General features: G+C 37.2%; 1 protein-coding gene and 1 pseudogene across 1 annotated transcript in view; both read right to left on the reverse strand.

Annotated features, from left to right (window-relative positions):
* The window catches only part of IL1RAPL1 (interleukin 1 receptor accessory protein like 1), a 1283297-nt gene that overhangs the window by 86397 nt on the left and 1172091 nt on the right, over window positions 1–24809 (reverse strand). The window lies entirely within an intron of this gene.
* Window positions 10791–11485, reverse strand: LOC138378615 (DNA replication complex GINS protein SLD5 pseudogene; annotated as a pseudogene).

Below are 24809 nucleotides of genomic sequence, written 5' to 3' on the forward strand. Positions count from 1 at the left end.
AATAACATTCAAAGGCTCTGAGATACCACATAATAAAGAAACTTGCTTAACTTTGTTCAACCTTAAAAGTTCCAAATTTATTTGATCACAAAACAATACTTTAGCCTAACACTATTAATATTCTAAGGCAGTAGTTTTCAAAGTGTGGTCTCTCAACCAGCATCATCAGCATCACCTGGAAATTTGTTAGAAATGTAAATTCTCTAGTCCCAAATTCACTTAGTTAGAAGGTGTCTGTGTGAAAGCCAGAAATCTCTGTTTTCACAAGTCCTTCAGATAATTTTCATGCATACATACTAAAGTATGAGAGCCACTGGACAAAGGAACCAGCATCCTGAAGAACACAATTTAGAGACTTTACTCTATAGGCTTGATCTGGAAAAGTATCTCTTCATTTATCCACATAAACTTTTCTCTAATGGGAGAACCAGTCCATAGCCTATGAAGTCCCTATCTGACTTGTAAGTTCTAATATCATTGCTTATAATCCTATTTATGTTTAAACAGTCTGGTTTTGGGGGGCTATAGACATGTAGGCCATGGGATTTGTAATTTACTCCTGGCCTGCAGTCCAAGACAATAAGACAGGAAAAGAGGTCACAATCTAATTAACTTTCTAATTAAAGCAACATGGTTGCTTTCTAATTACACTTACAAAGAATAAAATGTAGCTTGTAATTAGAAAGTTACTCTGCTCTATTTAAAATTCGCATTGTGTCAGCTATTCCATCATCATTATTATTGCCTAACATTTATTCTGAAATGCAGAATCTATTTTCAATGTGCCTTGGAAGTTTTATTTATCTCTCACGTTGCAACTGCAAAATAAGTCAGTATTTCATAGGATGATACAATGAGATACATAAAGTCTGTGGCATTCACATTATGTATCATTAACAGAGTTGGGATTTGAATTCATGGTCCTTTGTGACTACATTTTTTATCCTCAGTTCAGTGGGTAACATTATGTTTCTTACTATTTTTTCTCTGGGATTTCTTTCTTATTTATTTATTTAGGATGCCAAAACTGTTTTCAGTATCCATATCTAACCATGGCAATCACCTGGCTACATATCTGCCTTAAAGAGCACTAAACTACTAGAATCAATTCTCAGGAGAGTCCATCAGAACACAATGGGTGTGTCACAACACTCCAGGTTTCTCATTTTGATCCTACCAACCATGCACAAACATGCAGCCAATAATAAATGTCTACCAATGGATATTGTCCCTAACATGCTCTGTTGTTCCTTCTTAAGAAACCATTTGTATTAATACTTCCAATAAGATGCAAAGACGCTTTACAAAAAAAAATAATAAAACGAAAATTAGGCTGCCAAAGTTGAAATTAAATGTGTCATTTTTCACCAAAATATTGTTTCCCATTACTGAAGAGAAGTGATGGGCCTGAGGGTCTCATGCATTACAAATCTCATGTGCTTTGGATAGCTAGTAAATCACTTGCGTTTTTGCCTATAGTACTTTCTGCCTAGCTCAGCATTTATTGCTTACAGCTGAATACAGATACCTAAATCATCTATCACATTTTTATAACCAACTGTAGCTTTCCTTTTCATACAGCAAGGAACTTGCAGATTTTCAGGATGAGAATACAAAAGGTGCCTTTATACACACAAAAGTACCATGTATGCAGTAAATAGTACATGAATTTTACAAGAGGGAAATATATTTACTGATATCAAGAGATACGAGTTTTTTAAATTATCTACTCACATATCACATCACACCTGACTTTCCATATTACCATCTTCTCAAATGCTTAGATTATTTAATGTGTGTTTCAGTGAGTGTATGTTTATTAGTGGACCAAGAGTAAACATTTTAGATTCAGACTAAAAGAAGAAATATCACATCAGGGATTTACTTAATAGCTAGGGAAACTTTTTTTCCTCTTCCCTAAATTCCTTCAGCTTTAATCAGTTTAAAATGCTATAGTAAATGGTAATTTTTTAAACCATCAAATCCAATGCTCTCGATTTTACTGGTAAAGAAACGAGGCCCATTTTGCTTATTTTGGATGCTATATTCCTACCAATCTTACCAAGATCGGCTAAGTAAGGTGACACTAGCTGAAGGTGATGTATCTTCCTCCTCTCGAATTCTTTGTTAAAATCCTCCATGGCTTGTCTCTTTTAGATCTGTTGTGGCAGTGGTTCTCAACTGTAGCTGCATATTAAGATCGCCTGGGGAGTGTATTCAAATACTCATGCCTGTGTTCTATCTCTGGAGATTTGGATTTAATTTCTCTGGGGTGGAGCTTAAGAATAGGGATTTTTACAAGCTCCCATGAATGATTCAAATATTGAGAGCCTCTTCCTAAAATGACGAAGAGAAAAAGGCAACAAAGTCTTCATTCTACAGCATTTCTTGTCCTTGTTTTCTCCTCAACCCCTGTATATTTGAGCATAACGTTGTTTACTCAGAGGAATCATATTTTTCTACTTTTAAGAAAAAAAGAGTACTTTCCAAAGGTCATTTCCATCCATTATTGCCTAAAAAGTGCAGCACTGGGTCCACATTAACCCCGGTGGTCCTTAGAAACTTGTGATAAAGTACTTTTTTGAAAAAGCTTTAATCTTTAACCACAGTTCATTACTTTCTCCTCTTCCCTTTCTTTATCCTCTTCCTCTTTCTCTAGTATTTTGTGGGCAAGAATTTAGAAAGGGTTTTCAACAGAGTTCTCCAAAGACAAATAAAAGAAAGAGATGCTAAAGTGAGACTGAGTGATTTGGGGCCAGTCATGCCACTTAACTAACTCCTTGTGACCAGTTTGTACAACCCACATCATATGCTGCTAGAGTGTTATAGTTATTTATATGCTTTATTTACACTACTAACTTATAAAGGTAGTTTGGAATAAGAACAATGCGTTGTTCTTTGTGTTATTTTTCACATCACTCTTCTTAGTAGGTGTGAAAATACTTAAGGTGAGGGTGACCTGACATAGAATGACATGCTTACTAGCTTTTGTGAGATAGTCACAGTCATAACTGATAAACAGTTCTCATTGTATTGTAATAATTCCACATTTCAAACATTCAAACCAAGTTTTTTCAATTCTCTTTGTTAGAAATCTGGTTCATAAAATAGCATCAATATCAGGATTCCCTATTTTGTACCATTTTTTTTCCCGGTTCTCACTACTCATATATGGATACTCTCATTTATGCTCATTTATAGGAAAGGTCTTCTATTCAACTCCCAAAGCAATTAAAAGTGCATCAATGTATTTTATTTTTAAATATAAATTTTGGAAGATATTAAGTGGTACTTTAATGTCTTTTGAGGACCTTTTCTATATAAGCATTTATTTGATTCCAGCATCAGAATTTTATTAATAATGTCTTGTGTTAAAAACCAATGACAATTGGACTCACTGTATATGGCATATCTATAGCTCTTTTAGAAATACTGTTCATAAATTGACTCAGAGCACAAGTATTTTATCTCAATTTTAACATGTTTCATAAATAAAGCAATATAGGAATTCTTTTCTTACATGGAAATAATTTATATACAGAGGTGTATGAAAATAATTCTTGCTCTCATAGCATCAGTTTCTAGATGGTTCTCATGCTGGTCTCAGGTAAATGGGAAAAATCACATTCAGAGATCTTATTGGAGGAGAACTTTGGGTAAGCTTTCGTTGATCTCTATTGCAAGTGCAGAAAAGATGGGGAGGAAGAAACAGTCTGAAGAAGTCTTTAGGGAATAAAAGAAAAAAAAAGACTTGGCAGCAGAATAGTGAAGGACAGGCAAGAGAGAGGAAGGGATCAGAGATCAATTGCAAAGTTATAATTTAGGTGACTGGATGGTGTTACCAACCGAAAAAGAAAAAACTAGAGGAGGAGGAATAGTTGAGTCTGTGACCTTTATGGCACCTCCAGGTCAAGCTGGCAGTCAAGAGTAGAAGTCTGGGCTAGAGGTGGGGTGCAGAAAGTTACCAGCACATAGTTGGCAGTCAAAGCCATCCCAGAATGAGATTGTCCAGAGAAAATTTAAAATGAGAAGACAGGGGACAAAGCCTTGGGTAGATTCAAAAGGTGAGTGGCAATTGTTAGATTAGAGAAGTACAGGTGTATAGAGAATCAAGGCAGCTGCTTCATGATCACTAAAAGAGAAAAGAGTTTTGGGAAGGATACAGTGACTCATAGTGTCAAATGCAGAAGAGGAGGTAATATAATTAGGGTGAAAAATATCCACTTAGGAGTGAGAACATTTCAGTTGAATTTGGATGATTGAATTCAAGTTAGCTCTGGATTGATATTCAAGTGTGATGTCATGCAGGGCTGGGACCAAAATAAGACAAACAAAGAGTCCAGAGAACAAAATTTTAAAAAGCACTGGCTTGTGCAAGTGTGGAGGGAAAAGTAAGCTGATATTGCATTAGCCAGATGCTCAGGCAATGTCCAAGCTCCAGGGTAAACAGCATTGGGAAGCTCTGAAGGCACATAGATTTTAGAGACTAACTCATGGATGACTGTTGCTCTAGAACAAAAAGTCCAAGATCGAGGTTAGATGAATAAAAGAATAACTGATCTCAGGCAATAGATACTAAACCAAGTCTTATGCTATAGTGAACCACATAAAATTGACAGCACTGGGCCATTTAAGGTCTACAGAGTGGCAATTTCATGTATTTTAATGTAATAAGTCTAAGTATCTTTTTTACTCCCCAGGGCATATGTGGTCATAGGATCTGAAGAGAGACTAAATTGCAAAATAAAGGTTCAGAGGTATTAGCTGTGAAAGTGAATGTTCTATAATCATTCACAATCATAAGCAACATGAGTTTTTATCATGTGAAAAACACTTTATGACACATTTTGTGCCATTTTGATCCATATTACCCTAGTGTCATCTTTTCCAATCAGATTGTAAATTTTCATAGAAGGGTATTGCTGGTACTTCTCTTAGATTCCTTGAAAGCACAAGGCCAAATTTGGAACACCACTAGGTTGAAGGGTGTCAGAATTTGCCACCTCAAAATATGGCGCTTTGGCATCAGGATTATACTGAGCTAAAGGAACTTGGAAAACAGCCAAGTGCAAGAAGAGCATTCTGACCTTTCCTTTTCTTCCTGAAAGCAGGAGACAAAACTCTCACGTGAAAGATGTCTTCCCTATACCAAGAGAAAAGAAACATTCTCATCACCAGAGATGGGAAGTTGAGGCCTAGAAAATTCTGTACTAACAGACCTTGTTGAAATAACTCTTTATCTTCCTTTAGCCTCCTCGTATGTTTTACTTTTCCATAATTGCATCTCTTTGTTCAACTTAGTGTAAAAGCATTTAGATTTTACCACTTCTTTGGGTCTTTATTTTCTTATGAGGGTTCCTGCGTCACATAAAACTTATGTTAAATTTGTATGCTTTTCTCCTGTCAGTCTGTCTTATATCAATTTAATTTTCAGGCACAGCTGAAGACCCTAAAAGGATAAAGGTAAAGTTTAGCCACTTCTACAAGGGGTAAAATCCATTCTTTTTTTTTTTTTTGAGACAGTGTCTCACTCTGTTGCCCAGGCTAGAGTGAGTGCCGTGGCGTCAGCCTAGCTCACAGCAACCTCAAACTCCTGGGCTCAAGCGATCCTCCTGCCTCAGCCTCCCGAGTAGCTGGGACTACAGGCATGCACCACCATGCCCGGCTAATTTTTTTTTTTTATATATATATTTTTAGCTGTCCATATAATTTCTTTCTATTTTTAGTAGAGGTGGGGTCTCGCTCTTGCTCAGGCTGGAATCGAACTCCTGAGCTCAAACGATCCGCCCACCTCGGCCTCCCAGAGTGCTAGGATTACAGGCGTGAGCCACCGCGCCCGACCTTTTTCTTTCTTTTTTTTTTTTTTGAGGCAGAGTCCCGCTCTGTCACCCTGGCTAGAGTGCTGTTGCATCAGCCTAGCTCACAGCAACCTCAAACTCCTGGGCTCAAGCAATCCTTCTGCCTCAGCCTCCCAAGTAGCTGGGACTACAGGCATGCACCACCATGCCTGGCTAATTTTTTCTATATATTTTTAGTTGTCCAGCTAATTTCTTTTTATTTTTTAGTAGAGACGGGGTCTCGGTCTTGCTCAGGCTGGTTTCGAACTCCTGAGCTCATACGATCCTCCCACCTCGGCCTCCCAGAGTGCTAGGATTACAGGTGTGAGCCACTGTACCCGGCCTACAATCCATTCTTGATAGACGGGGAGATAAAAGAGGCATAAGAATGTGTCATTCTTCATATCTAAAAGTTAGATTTTACTTGAAATGGAGGAACAGTCTTTAGCATCTTTAAATTGATAACACTTTAGCAGTGGCTTGAATACAATATGATTGCAAGATAGATATCAATATGGATATAGACATAGGATTGTAGTTTACTTTGTTTTATTATTATTTGACATTTCCTTTCGTGTTTTCAGTAGGTTTTATACCTTTGAGGAAGTTTTTTTCTTGTGCCATTCGAAATGTGAGTGGTAGTTTAAATTTAGACATACTCATTTTATTAAGACTCACTGCTTTTCTTATCAGTGAATTCATGTTATGCAATTTTCAGGCAAAATTATTTCAAGTGAAGCTGAGAGGGGCTCCAGATTCAAGTACAGTACTCAATTCATTTTCTATTTGCATAAAAATATGTCATTGCAGAGACAGGTTTCTAATTTTCAGCTGTGATTTTGAAGCCTTCTTTTTCAATGATTTATGTATTCACATTGGGCTAGGTAAGCACATTATATTATATTATTTCAAGTAGAGCTACCTGGATGCATTGCTAAATGCTGCTAAAAGAAGAATTGTATGGAATAATCAATATAATGTAATATATACATATGCATATATGTGAATTTATGTGTGCTTAGTTTGTGTTTATGTAATTTACAAATTATCCATCTTGGTAAACTACAGGATATCTGGGGCTGTTTCTAGCATACAATTTATAACCCTTTTGGTGTAGTGGAAAAATAGAGAGAGATGTCAGTTTTATACTAATTCCGTGGATACCTGAATTCAGCTACAGATCCACAATTCCTTATTTGCATCCTGAATTCCTAAAAGCTCTGAAAACTGAAAGTTGTTTTCTTTGGTAATGTTATTCATTTGGTGACAAAACTTTCCTTGAAACTGCTGTGAGGCTATCTATAGTCCCTACTATACTTAGTGTGAATATTCATAAATTTTGCTGAAGAAATATTAATCTGTTTGATTACAGGGTGCTGCCCCCCAACTCTCTTGGATGGTATGTACATGATGTGTACATATATACCATGTTATCTTACTACTTTCTGAATAATTTTGAATCCTGAATTGCATCTTGTCCCAGCTCTCAGAAGGTGCTGATGAACTTAAGTACTCCTTGTATGTCTGAAGAGTTACCAAAGCATTAGGGATTCTGGGCTCTACATCAAGACCCAAGAGAAAGGATTGAAGGGAGTATCTTAGAGTTTGTTCACCAGTATGTTCTAAAATCAAATCTATATCACTTGGAATATATTGCTTAAAAAATGAAAGAGCAGTTTCTGAACTAGTCCCAGAGCTCTTAAGCTAGTGTACCGAGACCCTCAATTCATGGAAAAGGTGAACCTCCTCCTAAAATAGGTATGGAAATTGTGAGTGTTATGTGCAGTCAGGAATGTGCACTTTTTTTAAACTGAGGATACATAGCTTTCATCAAAATTCCCAAGGGGTTTGTGACCCAGAAAAGATTGAAAACTGTCTCTTGGAAGGTAGTGGTAGTAAGAAAATAACACTGATTTGGACAACTGAGAGACCCAGGTACTGTGCCAGAGAGTTAAATAATAGCTACCACTTTCTGAACAATTACATAGGGCAGATGCTGTACTACTTGCTTTAATCTTCCCCAACAAATTCACAAGGAAGCACAGGTGAATAATATGGTGATTATAGAAATAATTCAGCATCTTAACATTTGGGTATTCAAACTTGTGGAAAACACCAAAAATTTGGACTAAGAGATATTATTGCTTTAAGAGCTCTGTTCCCAAACTATTTTGCCACCAATGCAACTCTAGCAGTAGTTTCCCTTGTGGAAAAAGGAATTCTTAAAACCTTATACCTTAAGACTCCACCTTCCCTCTAATATACTGGGATAAATAACTGATTCAAACCAGAATGTTAGTAGGTGGACTTTTAGCCCTAGAATCTTTATCTAGAGTCTTGAGCCAATTATATATACCCTACATAACCACCAAAATAATTCTCAAGTTCCCACATGGTGATTGTGATCTGAGTAAAAAGGTCATAAATTTAAGGATATATGAATTAGTCAATAAATCCCTCTCCCATTCTTTGTGCATGAATGTGTGCATGAGTATACATGTGTTTGTTACTTGTGTGTACACACATGCACAAACCTGCTTTCACAGATGAATTTCAGTAGATGCCTGCCATTTGTTTCTTTAAGAGATTAATGGGTAATGAATCTCCTACACTGACACAAAATGACACCCTTGTTACTGAGAGAAGTTTGCCATTTGGGGTAATAGATAGAAATCTCTGTACCGATAAAAATCTCATGATTCAATGGTTTGGATACAAGTCCCTGAAATTCCACTCTTTCTATTTCTTCACTGGGCATGGTGATGGGTGTGTTTAAATTGTGTTTCAGTAATAGTTATGTGTGTCCTATAGTTTATGAAGACAGAAAGAATATAAAGAGGCATACAAACATGTACACAGGAAAAATTAAGTGCTGTAGAAAAACAATACCTCCCATTTTTAGTGATAGTTGCCACTTATTGCTTGATTACTCTATGCCAGGCATTGTGCTGTTGTCTTATCTACACCATATAATTTAATCATTACTATACAACTATAAAAGTATTATTATTTCCATTGGATAAGAGAGAAAATTAATCTAAAGGTAGAAAATTAAGTCATTTGCCCAAAGTCATATTTAGGAAAAAGGGGAAGTTGGGATTCAAATGTGGCCATCAGATTTCAGAGCCAGACCAACCCATAACCCTGACCTTGGGTGGCTTGACAATTCTAACGACCAGGTGGAATAGTATTCTTCTGATATTTCTGTATGTTTAGCTGAAACAAGGATGAATTAAAATAAAAGCAAAATCTCAAGCCAGGTGTGGTGGTGTGCAACTGTAGTCCTAGCTACTTGGGAGGCTGAGGCAGGAGGATTATTTGAGCCCAGAAGTTCAAGACTAACCTGGACAAAGTAGCCAGACCCCATCTCAAAACACAAACAACCCCCCACCAAAATCTCATATGGCTTATCTATTACTGAAGTGGTTATTATCTCACCAACATCTTTCCTACTTTGTCTTAGAAAGCCCTTGTCTACACAGGTAAAATTCACCCAGGTCTGGTCACTCCTTTTCCATGCCCCTCAGTGCTTAGGTACCAGTATGTATTATTGGAAGATAGCATAAAGTGAAAGCCACAAAAAGTCTTTGATAATGTTACATTCTTCTTCCTTTTGTAAGCTGCTCAAGCCAGTAAAAGAGCCTGAACAGTGTGTGAATAAAGTCTTTCTCCTGGAAGTAAGTGGAAGACAGCTGTCACTAACTATAGAAATGTTTCAGGGACAATTTGTGTTAAGTCAGAAAGTCATCTTTTATACCTCAAAAATTTGGAAGGAGGTTGAGAAAGGGACTTGGGGAAAGAAACTAGATATAATTATATTCCTTTCCATTGTTTATGTCACAGATGAAAAGAAAATATGTTAGTCACTTTTAATTAGTTAAAAATAATGAATCAAAACAATCTTGTCATTTAGTTCAAACTATCTTCTTATTGACTATTGGTTTTTCACTAATTACAGTATCACAAAAGATAGCACCTCTGAGTGAAGTCATATAATAGAAAATGACATATATCAGGCATCCCAGAGCTTAAGTGGATTGCCAAAAGTTCGTAAATCAAGGAATTTATATTAATTTTGCATGTTTCCTTTAACACCATCAGGATCAAATGGTTACATACAAACCAGCAATTGATGACTGGTTTCTATGGGAAAAATCCTTTATAATCAAGTTGATTCTAATAGATTTAACCATTAAATGTTATGCTTGTTGCCTTAATAATTACTTATTTATTTATTTATTTTGAGACAGAGTCTCGCTCTGTCGCCCGGGCTAGAGTGCCGTGGCGTCAGAGTAGCTCACAGCAACCTCAAACTCCTGGGCTCAAGCAATCCTCCTGCCATTATCTTTTAATTGTCATGGCTTTCCTTTCTTTTCTTTTTTTTTTTTTTTCCAATTTAATAATGGTTTATCGGTTTAGTTGTGATTTTCGGTTAAGCATGACAGAAATTGGTTTTAAGTCCCATATTAGAGGATCCCAAAGGTTAGTTCACACAATCTAATGATGTATTACAGACGAAGGCCACAGATGTTTTCTTTAATCTATTTACAATCTTCCTATCAGAAAGGTTAACTGAACTCTCCTACTATTACCAGGTTAGGGCTAAATACAGTACCCTGATCATAGGCAGTGAGGCCTTTTATGAACTACCTTTGCTTTACTTTCCTTAGTTCGGAAAGTACCATGGAGGGAAAAGGTGCACAGAGTGCGAGTCTCCATGTACTTGCGTAGGGTGCGCGACAGACGGTGCAACGGCCCCACCTGCTGACGCCGGCCACCGCAGCAGGAAGGAGGCCCCTGCCTTGAGCTCCTTGTCAATGCCCGAGTAAATCCACAGCACTGCCAAGAAAAGTGTGATGTCAGAACTACTTCCTTATTGTCCTCAGGCACAAAATGATTCGAGGGGTTTCCAATATTTTCCCTAAGCTTCCGTGTCTTCATTCTTGTCTAGTTTTAAATTAGCTGTACGGCTCCAGAAGCAACCAGAGGTGCAATGTTTTTGTATCGGATCAAGTGCTGTGAGCCCTCCTCCAGGTCAATTACATAGTCCCTCTGCTCATCTGTTTCTGGTTCTACCGGTATGTTTTCTTGTCGTTCTCTGACTCTCAGAAACACATATGAATCCAGATCTGGTTTGGGAACTGACCTCAGGAGGTCCACCTTCTGTAAGTTAGGGGGCATATGCTTTAAGGCAACATTTTTAAGGTAGGTCTCCGTGTTAGCCATGTACTGTTTGGCGAAGTCAAACTCTTCTGGAGAGAGCCTGGCAGGCTCCCCCTCAGGGCGTGTTTTCTCCTTCTCAAGGATATGAGGGAAAAACTTCTCTATCTTCGTGAGTCTACACCGCAAGTAGCTGCTGAGGACATAGCGGATCCTCTCCATCTCCATCAGATGGATGCTGACCTTCAGATCCTCCTTTTTAACTCTCCCAAGATTTTCTGCCATATGCTCTAGCTGTTTTATGACGCATTCTACAATCTTAGACTTGCTCTCCCCCAGCTCCGGGGCAAACTTTTCATTCATCCAGGCCTGCTCCAACCTTTCAATGAGCTCTGCAGGAGTTAGGACCACCTCCTCACTACCCCCATCAGAGTCCTGTCCCATGAGATCCAGTTCCTCTGTCATCTTCCCTGAAACCAGAAACTCGGGCCCGGGCAGGCAGAGCGACACTCCGGAGGGACAGGGCGAGGACAGGAAGCTCGTGGGGAAGCCGCTTAGCTCCCCGCAGGAGCTCCTGGAAGAGCGAGAGCAGCGGAACTATCCGTTCGAGGCCTACCCTGCACCCTGCACGTACCCGACCCACCAGCTTCTCAGCTTGTCATGGCTTTTCAAATCCAAGTGTTACTCAGAAAAGTAAAGGAAAACACAACAGATAACTTGATCAGCTGTGGCTCCAGTTAGAGATAGGGCTTTTGTGTTTTGTTTTGTTTAGATTTTTAAAATCCATAATAGAATTGGCAGATCAGGTCTTTTATATGTAATCCTTACAGTCTTCAAATAGGGCCCATCCCATTATTTTTCTGTCTCTGAATGTGTTTGGGGCTTTTCTCCCTACAGACGGTGGCTCACCAAGATCTCTTCAACTACACAGAGCAGCTTCTTTCCCATCTCTTTTGGTAAAACCCCATGTTTTACTCGGCGGTGTGATTGTCCCATTTTCTGGAACAGACTCTTTTATATGATTTCCTAATTCTTTATCATAATTGTTTCCACTTGTTGTTGTTCAAATCTGACTGTAAGCTGCTATTGAGGACTGCCTTGCTCATTTCTGTCTCCTATGGAGAGTTTTCTTGCTCTTGAGGAACTCAGTAAGTAGTTACTAAATTGAATGAGGAAAACCATCACCTCTTGAAAATTAAAGCTAATAGGCATCAAGCTGAAACAGACATGGTTATTCATCTGTTGAAAAAACTCACTTATAAAAATGGTTTCTATAAAGGATGACTGATGAGTTTAATGTACTCCTCAAATCTCCTTATCAGATTCTTAAGTTTATCTCCTAAAGGCACAGGAAACTAAATGTCATGAATGCAAAATAAACTCTGACCTAAATCTTTGTAACAATGTTGGAGCTTTGTTGTCCCTCCCAAAGTTAAGGTTGGTGGTCTGAATGGAGAAGAGATAAAAGACAGCTGAAAGGCAAGAACTGCCTGAGGGTGACATCAATCCCCTGTCAGCTGCCAGACTCTTAGATTGCAGGAACTCCAGAATAGGGAGGAACAAATTGTCTGAATAACCTGAGTTAAAGGGAATGCCCCTTAACATTTCTTTCTCTTCTTCCTAATTCCCTGTACCAAGAATCCTTCTGATCTGTAATTTAGTCTCTTCAATGGACTTATTCATTAAGAGGAAGTAGCCTGTTCAAATGATTGATGCTGGTTATCTTACCAGATCCATCTCCCATTTCATTTAATGAATCAGCATTCTAGTTTATAAATCAGTTTCTGGCAAGTTGGCTTAGCATTCATCACTTCTCCACAGCTTGGTCACCCCTAAGTGAGCAGATTCATTTATGTTTTCATTGATGTAAATCTGAGGAGTGGCCCCTGGGCCTGTAGGAAAACTTCCAAGAGAAGCCTCTGTGTAACTTTGAATCAAAGCAGACAGCTCATGCTAAAATATTTTGAGAGCATAACTGTGTTTTAAGAATAATTTGTTATTCCAATTATTGCAGCCCATAATATTCAGTAGGCAGTCTATACAAATTTGTTAAACTGAGTCTTTTGCTATCAATAAGCCACAACAAGGAATAGCTTATTGTTTTTATTTTTACTTTTCTTTTTCTTTACCAGAATTATGGAAGTAATGGTGGCGAAGGGAAAAGGAGATAGAGTCCACAGGAAAAGCAATTAGAACAGAAAAGGACCAATGGCTCCCATGGGTCTATGCATGTCAGGGGGTGACCCATGTACAGAGCAAGGCATGAATGAGTATCACCGCACAGAGATCAAGACAGTGAACTAAAAGAGGTATGGATGAGAGAAAAGGCATGAACTTTTGGTGACTGCCTTGAACAGGAAAATTCTGAGAAACCAACACATGTCTAAGAAAGGATTATTAAAAAATAATTTCATTATGATTAACCAGTTAAAATCCTCTGTAGAATCTTTTCTAGGAATCTACATTATTTCATTGGCCTTGTGGAAAGGGAGTTATTACTTCTTGCTTTTATGGGTGCATTAATAGCCTTTTAGGGGCAGTACTATATAATCAGGTGATATTTGGGGCTACATTTTCAAGACTGTGCACCAAAGGTACTCAGTCATAACTTGGATAAAAAGCTGAACTAATTGTGTATTTTCATCATGGCTGAACTTAGCCCATGGATTTAAGATATGAAGGGGCATGATATTAAATCAAACAGAAGCCCTGGAGATTTTGAAAGTACAACCAAAGAGATGCAAAAATATGGGTCAAGATGATTTTAAAGTTAGAAGTACCGAGACTACCTATGTGAAAGGAGAGTCTTCAGGATTTTTGTTTAGGCAATTTTCCCACTTTCCCCACAAGAAACTAATAAAACTGCAGTCTTTGTGGCACACTTTCTTACTCACTTAGAGCAGAAAATGTCAAAGTAGAAAGATTTTGGGATTCAGATGTCAAGTTCCTAACCTCACCTCAGAGAAAAGATGGAGAAATTTCCTGATCCACATTTAAGGAGGAGGAAGAACTCTCAGGAAGGTCTATCCAGGATGGCACATAACACTGAGTTTGGAAGACTAGAAGTTCCAGATTAAGTTGCTAGGGGAGCAACTGATAGCCAAATATTATTGAACAATTTTAGACTTCATTTAACAGAAAAACATGGGCTGCACTCTCAGCTTCTGTGAAGCTGCTCCAGACTGAAAAAGAGGAAGAGGCTGAAGAGCAGACTGTAAACCCTGCAGGGATGCATCTGGGCCTCAGCTGCTTGAAGCCAGAGAACCCCAACCAGCACTGCCCCCAGGAGTAGTGATACAGTGAACTTCCTCTGGAAGGCAACTGTACTCTTGCCTTGCCTTCCACATTTGCCACCCTCCTCAGGCCTTATAGACTCCAGCTGGGGAGAGGATGGTCTGTAGCACCTGGCTTGTGGCAGCCCTTGTACCACAATGCCTTTCACCCAGTAATCACATCTTCTTACTCCTTGGAAAGGCCTTGGGGGTTGCTTATTAAGCCCTAATTAGAAGATTTGGCACAGACAGTTCCTTTTGTCCTGGATCCTACAACTGATGGACCAAATTTTGAAACACATGGCTATGCCTGACCTGGATGCATCTCTAGAGGTCCTTGAGAGAAATCTAAAGGAGGAAGCCATAAGGCCATGAATAGGAAGTGCTACTAGATGTACAAATAAATACTGTTGCCCCATTGACAGATGACTGCAAACATTTAAGTAGAGAGACAGTGGGCCAAAAGGAAGAATTTTACTCACCAGAATTTTCTTTTTTCAAGAGTCTGGTGACCCCTACTGGAAGAAGAGGGGTAGAGAAGAAAAAGTATATTCCCAAGGGACTGTACTCAGGAAGGGGGGCTGAGGGCAGGGCCACTGAATGTATCCCCCATAATAAGATGAAAAAAAATAATTAAAGTACCTGTATATGTACATGATGGGGGTTTGTGCCCAACAAATGTTACTACAAGTATTATTTCATTAAAAAAAAAAAAGAAAGGAAGTGTAGAAGCTTCACTCTTGTTGAGAGAAAGCCAGAAAGATTAGGATTTTAGCCACCCAAGAATAGGAAACTGAGGAGAGGAAGAGAAATCTGTAAAGGATTTGGGGCCAAGTTTTCTGGATAATATTCTGAAGAGATACTCCCCACCCCAATTCTGTCATATTGAGGATATTTGTTTTAACAATGTGCATTTTTCCCCAATGACTTCCTTTGCACTGAGAATAAAAATACAAACTCCTTGTCACAGTTTGCATGGCCTTATCTCATCCAGTCCCTGGCAGCTTCTTCAACCTGATCAGTGCTCTTTTCCCTCTTCACTTCTGTCCAGCCCAGTAAGCCTCCAGTTCCTCCATCTTGCCAAGCTCCTTTAGGCTTCAGGAGCCTTATGCCCTTTTGTTCCCTCTTGCTCAGTTATTCTCAACATTCAGATCTCAGCTAATACGTCATCATCTCAGACAGGTCTTCTCTTACCACTCTGGATGAAAGTGTTCCCCTCTCCCAACACTTTCTATTCAATTAGCTGGCTTTACTTTTCTCTATAGTACTTATCTACACCTGAGAAAATATCTGTTTATTTGATTGTATAGTGTCTGTCTACTTCATAAAATATTAATAAAAAATTGCAGGAGAACTGGTTTGTCTTGGTCACCAGGTATTTCAGCACCTAAAAGAGTCCCTGCCTTGTAATACATCTTAGAAGAATATACAGTTAAACTGGGACTATCCTTCAGGTTTCCAGTATCAGAGACAGGCCTCAAGGCAGACTAGCAATATTCATTTACATTTTAAGTTTAAAATGTCAAAACCTAAGGGCGAATTTCATAATTTAGCAAAAAAAAAAAAAACCCAGCAAATTACATTTCTTCTTAAAAATAAAAGCTTTTCCAGTAGCTTACTTTATTTTTTCTTGATGTTATCCCTGTGAGGTTGATTAGAGCAAGCTTTGCTGTTTTTATTTTAAAAACATGAAACCTAGAGATACACAATAAGTCAGTGGTGGAGTCTAGACCAGAACACAGCTCTCTTGATAGTGGTTCAGTCTGCATTCCATCAAAATTCCATCAAACTTTATGGTTTCCCTTCGAAAAAATATGGCTAAAGCATCAAAACCAAAATAATATTAAATACAAACAAAAAATGTAACTACTTAGTTGTTTTAGCTTTATATTTATATAAAGTCCTTATCACCTGCATCTTATGAATTACTATTTGAAATCCCTATGAGATAAACAGGTCTGCACATGTCTCAAAAGGGCTATTCTTTTTGGAATGAAATATAAAATAAATTTTTGCTCTATTTTGGAAAAGGAAAAAAGAGAAAGCTTGAATTCACATATGTGGTGACTTTTGATTTTCTTTTTCCACTAAGAACATAGTAAATTTAGCTTTAGCCTCAGAAGATTAGGAAGGAATCAGTAGCATATATTAGTTTCAATGAATATTTATGACAGAAAACAAACTGGAGATAAACCAAAGGGGAGGAAAATTATTCTACACAGATCTTATAAGTTTCTAGGTTGAGTCAACAGTTTTTATTTATGAATGTGATAATAGGTGTTCATTCTCCTACAAATCTACCCTGTATGTGTACATTTTCCCAGGAGAGTCTGCCACCATCTGAAAATTCGTGCCTTTTTAAGTTTCACATTTTTCAATGAAATATACCTTTGATCATCCATAAAGAGTTGAATGCTTCTATTGGAGAACTGTGTCTACTGATCAACAGCACTTCTTGCTTTTCTTTTCATTATATAAAATTACTTTAATAAAATATGTAGTATTTAAAAAGAATGAGGAGAATGGGTCATATGTGCAGAATAAAATTTCAGAATATACAAATTTGGAAATATTTTTTCTAAAACATTTTTGTTTGTATATTAAACCAAAACAAAATGAAAAAGCATGGGAAAGTAATCAAGAAACATCTTTAGATCTTATGTTTTTGTGTTTCTGTACATAGGATAAAAATCGTAACTATATCAAATCAAAGATAAAGCAGACTGAAATATAAAAGTATAATTGGAAAGACCGATTTGTATTTTCCTTGAGGACATTTAATTTTCATCAGTGATGGAATTTAGAGCTAAGGCTAATCCTTTCACATTCAAAATAAGAAGCATAAGTGGTATATGTAGTCTCTATATGCCATCTATAGAGATATACTGCACCTAAATCCCTTGTCCCCTTGTAGATATCCTGATATATCTTAGTGATAACATTGCTGATATTTAAAAATAAAAGATTTTCCACATTTTATGCAGCCTAAAATATGACTTGTGTGTTTTTTTTTTTTTTTTTTTTTTTTGAGACAGAGTCTTGCTTTGTTGCCCGGGCTAGAGTGAGTGCCGTGGCATCAGCCTAGCTCACAGCAACCTCAAACGCCTGGGCTCAAGCGATCCTATTGCCTCAGCCTCCCGGGTAGCTGGGACTCCAGGCATGTACCACCATGCCCGGCTAATTTTTTCTATATATATTTTAGTTGTCCATATAATTTCTTTCTATTTTTAGTAGAGACGGGGGTCTCGCTCTTGCTCAGGCTGGTCTCGAACTCCTGACCTTGAGCGATCCACACGCCTCAGCCTCCCAGAGTGCTAGGATTACAGGCGTGAGCCACCGCGCCGGCTGACTTGTGTTTTGTTTTTTAAATTTTCACACAGCTCAGTTTAAATATTTTAAAAACCTGAATTAGAGTGATGTGACTGGCATGAGGTCAGTCATCTTATTAATAATGAAGTCAGAAGTAGAATTCAGGCCTTCTGATGCCAAGCCTGGTCACTGCACCACTCTGTGGCAACCACTTCTCTGATGATAATTTCGTGGGCCATGGATAGATTCCTTCTGAATTAAAATAACCCTTATTAAAGCAGTGTTTTCTGTAAGCATATTTCAAACTTGTTGACTCCAAGAAACTTTGACCATTTCTCTGCTCATGTTCTTATTTCTAGATTACCCTTATCTACTCAAATTACAGAGATTTCTACATTGAAATCAAATGAATTTAGCAGGTGCTCCCTTGAAAGGGGTGCGAAATGTTGTATTTTAAGTAACCACTAAGATTCTAAAATCAAGATTCAGTTCACATTTTATGCTTAATTTCCCACAACTGAAATTTTCTTTTGTCATTTAGAACATTTTAATTTGCATGTGAGATGAAAAACAAAATGAAGGAGCATGGGAAAATGAGCAGAGATGAAATACTATATGCATCTTTTGTTCTTTTTCTTGTCCATAGGGACATAAGGTAAGATTCACTGTGTATAAATGCATACAAAGCACACACACACATATACAGACTATGGTAAGTTTTACTTTGATGGGTATGCAATGTGAAATATTTATGTTTTACATACTAGGGAGAGGTACTAATGTTAAAAGAAATAAAGTATCTCCTAAGAAACTCACATTGATTATGTATCTGTGCATTACTGATATCCTGGAGATAATCCTATCAATTACATACTTTCAAAACCTTTAAAATTTAGCCTTTCATTTCCTAAGACTTGACCTTTATTTCTCAAAATGGAGATATCAGATTAGAAATATAACATTCTACCCCATTACAATTCTATTTCTAACACAGTTCTAGCAACTATTGGCACACATATTACAAGTTTTAATAAGCCATTCACTAGTTTTGAGTCTATTTCTTCTACCCCCTTTTGATAAAACTATATGGCTTTCTAGAGTTAGAGGTAGTAGGGACCAGCAGGGGAAGTGAACATAAATCCATTCATTTTACTACTGGTTAACACCTTTGGTGAGCAAGTAAGGCTTTTATATTTTGTGTAAGATTCTCATTCTTCCATCTCTGGCCTCAATTCTCACTGATGGGCAGAGTTATGTTGTGGGAGTATCAGTGTATCAACGATAGTACTAACATATGGGACATAGTTGCACAAGAAGCCTAACACAATGGGTTTATATTTGTAGACACAAAAGGAAATAAGCAGTTGTGTGGTGGGAGTGGAGGAACGACTACATCTTGTTAGTCAGGTCAAGGCCAACATTATTTAAAAATGTTGTAAAGTTACTGGGAATACACTGGAGCTCACCAGAATGCAACCTTCATGTTTTGTGATAATATTCAGTTGTGTCATGGTTACTTTCTTCTGGCAGTTAAAAACTTTCATGCACAAGAATAAAGATAAAATATTTAATATAGAACTCTACATTTTAATAAATCACATTCTACTAGCTTATATAGAGAATAAAATCCAAAATCATTGCCATGGCTCACAAGACCCTTCCTGCCACATCTGCTCTGTACTATAGCTCTGAAATCATCTTCAAACAGTCTCACCCCTTGCTTTCTGGGTTCCAGTCATACCGTCCCCCCTTATTGTTATTTGGATACCACAAAGAGTCTCCCACTTACTGTGACCTCTGGCTATACTTCTTTTCCTTTGAGGAGTATCTTCATGGCTTGTTTTCTCATTTCAAACAAGTATTTGCTCAAACACTGCCTGTATTAGTATCCTAGGGCTGTTGCAACATATTACCATATACTGGGTGGCTTAAAACAACACAAATGTATTCTCCCACAGGTCTGGAGGCCAGAATTCTGAAATCAAGGTATCTGTAGGATTAGTTCCTTCTAGAGGCTCAGAGGAAGTATCCGTTCCATGCCTTTCTCCTAGCTTGTGATGGTTGCCCACAATCCTTGGCGTTTTTTGCCATGTATTAATAGATGTGTTACATGGCCTTCCTTTATGTGTCTTTCTGGGGCTTTTCCTGTTCTGTCTCTTATAAGGGCACTAATAATTGGATTTAGAGCTCACCTTAAATCCAGGATGATCTCTCTCAATCTCCTTAACATAATTATATCTGCAAAGATCCTACAATAAAGTCATCCCTTGTATCTGAGGGAGATTGGTTGCAGGACCCCGGTGGATACCAAAATCCAAGGATGCTGAAGTCCCTTATATAAAATGGTGCAATATTTGCACATATCCTATGCATGTCCTCTCATATACTTAAATCATCTCTAGATTACTTACAATACCTAATACAATGTAAATGTTATATAAATAGTTGTTATATTATATTGTTTTTGTTTGTGTAATTTTAATTGTTTATTATTTTTTTCTCAAATATCTTTGATCCACAGTTGGTTGAATACATGGATGCAGAACCTGTGGATATAGAGGCTCGATTGCACTTCCACATAAGATCACATTCACATGTACCAGGGGCTAAGACTTGGATGTATCTTTTCAAGGCCACCAATAAACCTACTATATTGCTTCTTCAGAAAGGTCATCACTGACCCACTGACCACACTCAGTGATAACATAGCACCTCATATAGTACATATACTAGCACACTCTGATATCTAATCCTGCATTATTTTCCTTCATAGCCCCAAACATTCAGAACATTTACAATATTAATTTATATGTCTCTCCTTCTAGAATCTAAGCTCCATGAAAGCAAAGAATTTGTCTGTGCTGTTAATCGCTGTTCCTCAGCATCTAGAACATTACCTGACATATTAGGTTCTCAATAAATACTTACTGAATGGATGAATAGATGTACATGGCCAAAATCTAGTTGAATACCATTGATTGGTATCGAATAACTTGCAGTATTTATGATCACACAAAACAAAGTTATTAGAGCTGTAGTAGGCGTAATAATGTCCCCCCCCAAAGATGTTCATATTCTAATCTCTGAAACCTGTGACTATTCCACGTTACATGGCAAGAAAAGACTTTGCAGATGTGATTAAGCATCTTGAGATGGAGAGGTAATCCTAGATTATCTGGGTGGGCCCAGGGTAATTACCAGGATCCTTATAAGTTGGAGGCAGGCACAAAGTCAGAGTCAGAGAAGGAGATGTGATAATGGAAGCAGCAGTTAGAGAGAGAGAATGAGAGAGATTTGAAGGTGCTTTGCTGCTGGCTTTGAAGATGGAAGAAATGGTCACGTGCCAAGGAATACAGGCAGCCTCTAGAAGCTGGAAAAGGCACGGAAATGGATTATCTTCTAGAGCCTTTAAAAAGGATCACTGCCCCGCCTATACCTTGATTTTAGCCCAGTAAAGCCCACTTTGGAGGCTTTTGACCTCCACAACTAAGATAATAAATGTGTGTTGTTTTAAGCTACTAAGTTTATGGTAATTTGTTATAGCAGCAATAGGAAACCAATATAGGGCTTACCATTTTTTTCAGTCCTAATTTATCTTCAATAAAGTAGATAATCAAAAACAGATAAGAATCCTGTCTTAATACTGACTTTTTGGTTTTAAAACTCACTCATAATGTCCTACGAGTAATTAACAAATTGGAAGATAAGCAAAATGTATATATTTTCCAATATATTTGTAAACCAATGCAGAGATATCATTTGTACAATATTTTATAAGACATTTATTTTCCACCACTAAGGCCCATGAATATTATAGTGATAGTGTACCTCACCAGCGAAATCTCTAAAATAAGGGCCTACTTCTTTTGCATACATTGTACCAATTGCATTAATAAGGCTAACGTATTCCATCTTCCCTGTCAGTGAATGCGTGGAACTCATAAATCATTACAAGCCATAATATTTATTGAAATAGAGGTTGTCCTCAAGTAGAGAATTATCAGCATTTCATAGAAGCTGAATTCAACAGTGAGCAACTAATACATAGCAATCTGTAGTGAAATATTTATAGGCTTAACAGTTTTCATTTTTCTCCTAGTGAAATACAGGGATAATTATGCTTTGGGTTGTACAAGTATAGGATCTGATAGACACTGAAGCATGTCTTAATTTGGCTGGGGAAAAAAGAGCACAATCCTACGGTTTATAGTTAATGTAGTAAGTACTAGCGACAAAAGTGACGTTTTGTGTTGATCACTTTTATGTATGTACTATGTTCCGAAATGTCATCTCTGAAAGTACATACTCTCCCCCAGGACAACATTAAAGTCTCCACTGCACTGTAACAGAGAACTTTGAACTATACAACTTCAAAGGTGTTATGGTCAGAAACAGTGCACACTGTGAAAATAAAACACTGAACCAAGACAAATATCCCACTATTTCAAACTAAAAACATAGCTTTACATGAATGAAGTGATAATAAAGGCAAAAATATTTTGAATTATGCAATCACTGTTTTAATCCTCTTTACAAGATGATTCCTGTTCAGGGACCCTGGAATCATTTTCAGGCCTCAGGAGTGTGGATTTGACTTTCCAAATAGTCCCAGTAACATTTGGGCTTAAACATCTCACTGAACGAAATGTTCTGAACCATTTTTCATACCTTTGAGTCCTTTCTTGATGTTTCCCCAGCCTGAATTAATTTCTCCATTGACTCTATCTGGACAGATCCTATTCACCTGTGCAGAAAAGAGTTGGCCTAGCAGGCCTGAGACTGCTATCCTTAGAAAGGCCTGACTGCAAGTTTAGCACTCAGCTGGCATCTGGAAACTTAGATTTCAAGAGAGTTCCCAGCATTTCCTGATAAGATTGGGCTTATTATGCCTAAATTGTTTATGCAAACAGTATGGTTTATGCTGAACACCTGATTTCCTTTTGGGAGTCTACAATTTTGATATGTGCTAGGCAGAGAGTGTTTACATGACCAGGCCCCAGTAAATTTTGTGGGCACTGAGTCTCTAATGTATTTCCTTAACAGATAACATTTCACCTGTTGTCACAACTCCTTACTGAAAGAATTGTCTCCTGTGTGACTCCTCTGGGGGAGGAGTCTTAGAAGCTTGTGCCCAGTTTCCTCTGGTATTCACTTCATATACCCTTTCCCTTTGCTGATTTTGTTTACTGTCTTTTTTCTGTAATAAATTATAAGCACAACTATATGCTGAATCCAGTTAGTCTTCTTAGTGAATTATTGAATCTGTGGGTGACCTTGGGAACCCCTGATACATCTTTCTGCATTCTAAGTTGCAATGTCACCTATGTGAAGCCTCTTCTATTCCTCCCATGCCAGAAGAACCACTCATTCAGTTGTTCCAAGTAACCCAATTCATACCACTTTTATAGTTCTTAAATACTATAACACGATTGCTGTGTGTATGTCCATCTCCTCTGAGGACAGGAATTATTTTTTATTAATCTTTGCATCACTACATTCTAGCACAGTGATTATAAATGAAATCATTGCTCAATAAATAGTTCAGTTTAACTGTCATCAGGAGTATAACCTGTAAAAAGAGAATTGAATGCAGTCTATCCAAATACAACCAAAAGCATGAATTTTGACATCCTTACATGCTTAACTTTTTTTAATAACTAAAGATAATCTTTTTACTTAAGCAAATTATTTAGCACATAAACAGACTTTAGATTATAAAGCAAAACATGACAATGTAATAAATAAAGATCATATCCTGACCACAAAAGTAGATTTAAATTTTGAATTTTACTCCCAGAATGATTTTTGGCATGATTTGTAATTAGCAAATAAATATTTTGTATAACATTGTATTTTCCTATATGCTTTGGCTTCTATGATTAGATGTACACATTTTGTAAAGCATCATTGTCCCACACTTTCCCTTAAATTGAATTGTTTTAATCACTGCATATTTGGAGAAAGACTTTTTCTATAGGGACAGTTGCTGGAGTTATCAAAAATAAAATCAGGATAGGACACCCCTCAGAAAACTTGTGGTATTCATACAGTATTTTAAGATATGATTTCAGCAAATTCATGGATACCTTTGTTTTAAAATTCTGCTTCTTAAATGTTCACAAAACAGTAATTACCTTGTTAATGTTTCTATTAGGAATTCATTGGTTATTGAGTTATTCATTGTAATGATAGAAAACAGAATATTTTGATACAATCAATATTAATTTAAAGGCATTTTTTTACCTTGCCCCCTATTAACATATGATCCCAATGAAGTCTTCAAATTCTTTTCCTTTCCTGCCCCCCAAAATGGCCAAATATCAAAGGACTGTCAAGTATAATTATAGTTCTTTGTCTCAGCCTATGCTAACCAGATGTTTTCTTTCTTTTTGGCTAAAAAGTCAGCAAAGATCAGAGAGGTTCTGTCAGTCATAAAAAACCCTGGAGATACATATAATATCTTTTTGCATATTATAATAATCCTCCTATGCTCTGCACTATTTTAATGACCTATAAAATAGTAGATGTATGAGAAGTATATTTTGGTGACAGAAATTGTGTATTTCACACAGTAAATATGACAAGGACAGGGATCTCCTGGGATTTTTTAAATGAATATTCATTTATATTATCTTAATGTCAAGGTACTTTAACATTACATTTACTGACCAGCTTTGAATCAGGCAGACTATACTTGAATGCTCTAGAGGAGCCAATAGAATGATTTATTATCCACAGATCAATGGGATAAAGCATGTATGCAGTTGAAAATTACGGAAGCTCATCCACTCTATTGTGTCAGTGGCCCTGATCCAAATTAAAGATGTGAACACCCGTGCATTAATATCAGAGCCAGCTTTTAAAGACAATCAGGACAAAGTAGAATTCAATTTAAGGGCTCTTTTGATTATTTGATTATAATGTCAAGCTGACTTTAAAATGCCTCGGCGTGTTCAATGGCCCTGATCAATACTTTGGAAACTAAACTATCATGACCTCTTCTAGCCTGTGACCCTTCAATGTAATGTATGGGCTCTATTAGCACAGATTTGCCTCTGATTGGTAGATTGTAAGGAAATAAAATAAGAGTTAAATAAATGGTTCAGTAAAGGTTAATTTTTATGGAAATATATTATGCAAACATACATGCATAATATACAATTTTCGGAATGTACTTCTTTGCAGAATTTTATCCCCTAAGTTAATGCATAGCTTCATCATATTAACATGA

The sequence above is a fragment of the Eulemur rufifrons genome, chromosome 30, assembly GCF_041146395.1.
Source record: "Eulemur rufifrons isolate Redbay chromosome 30, OSU_ERuf_1, whole genome shotgun sequence".
Taxonomy (NCBI): domain Eukaryota; kingdom Metazoa; phylum Chordata; class Mammalia; order Primates; family Lemuridae; genus Eulemur; species Eulemur rufifrons.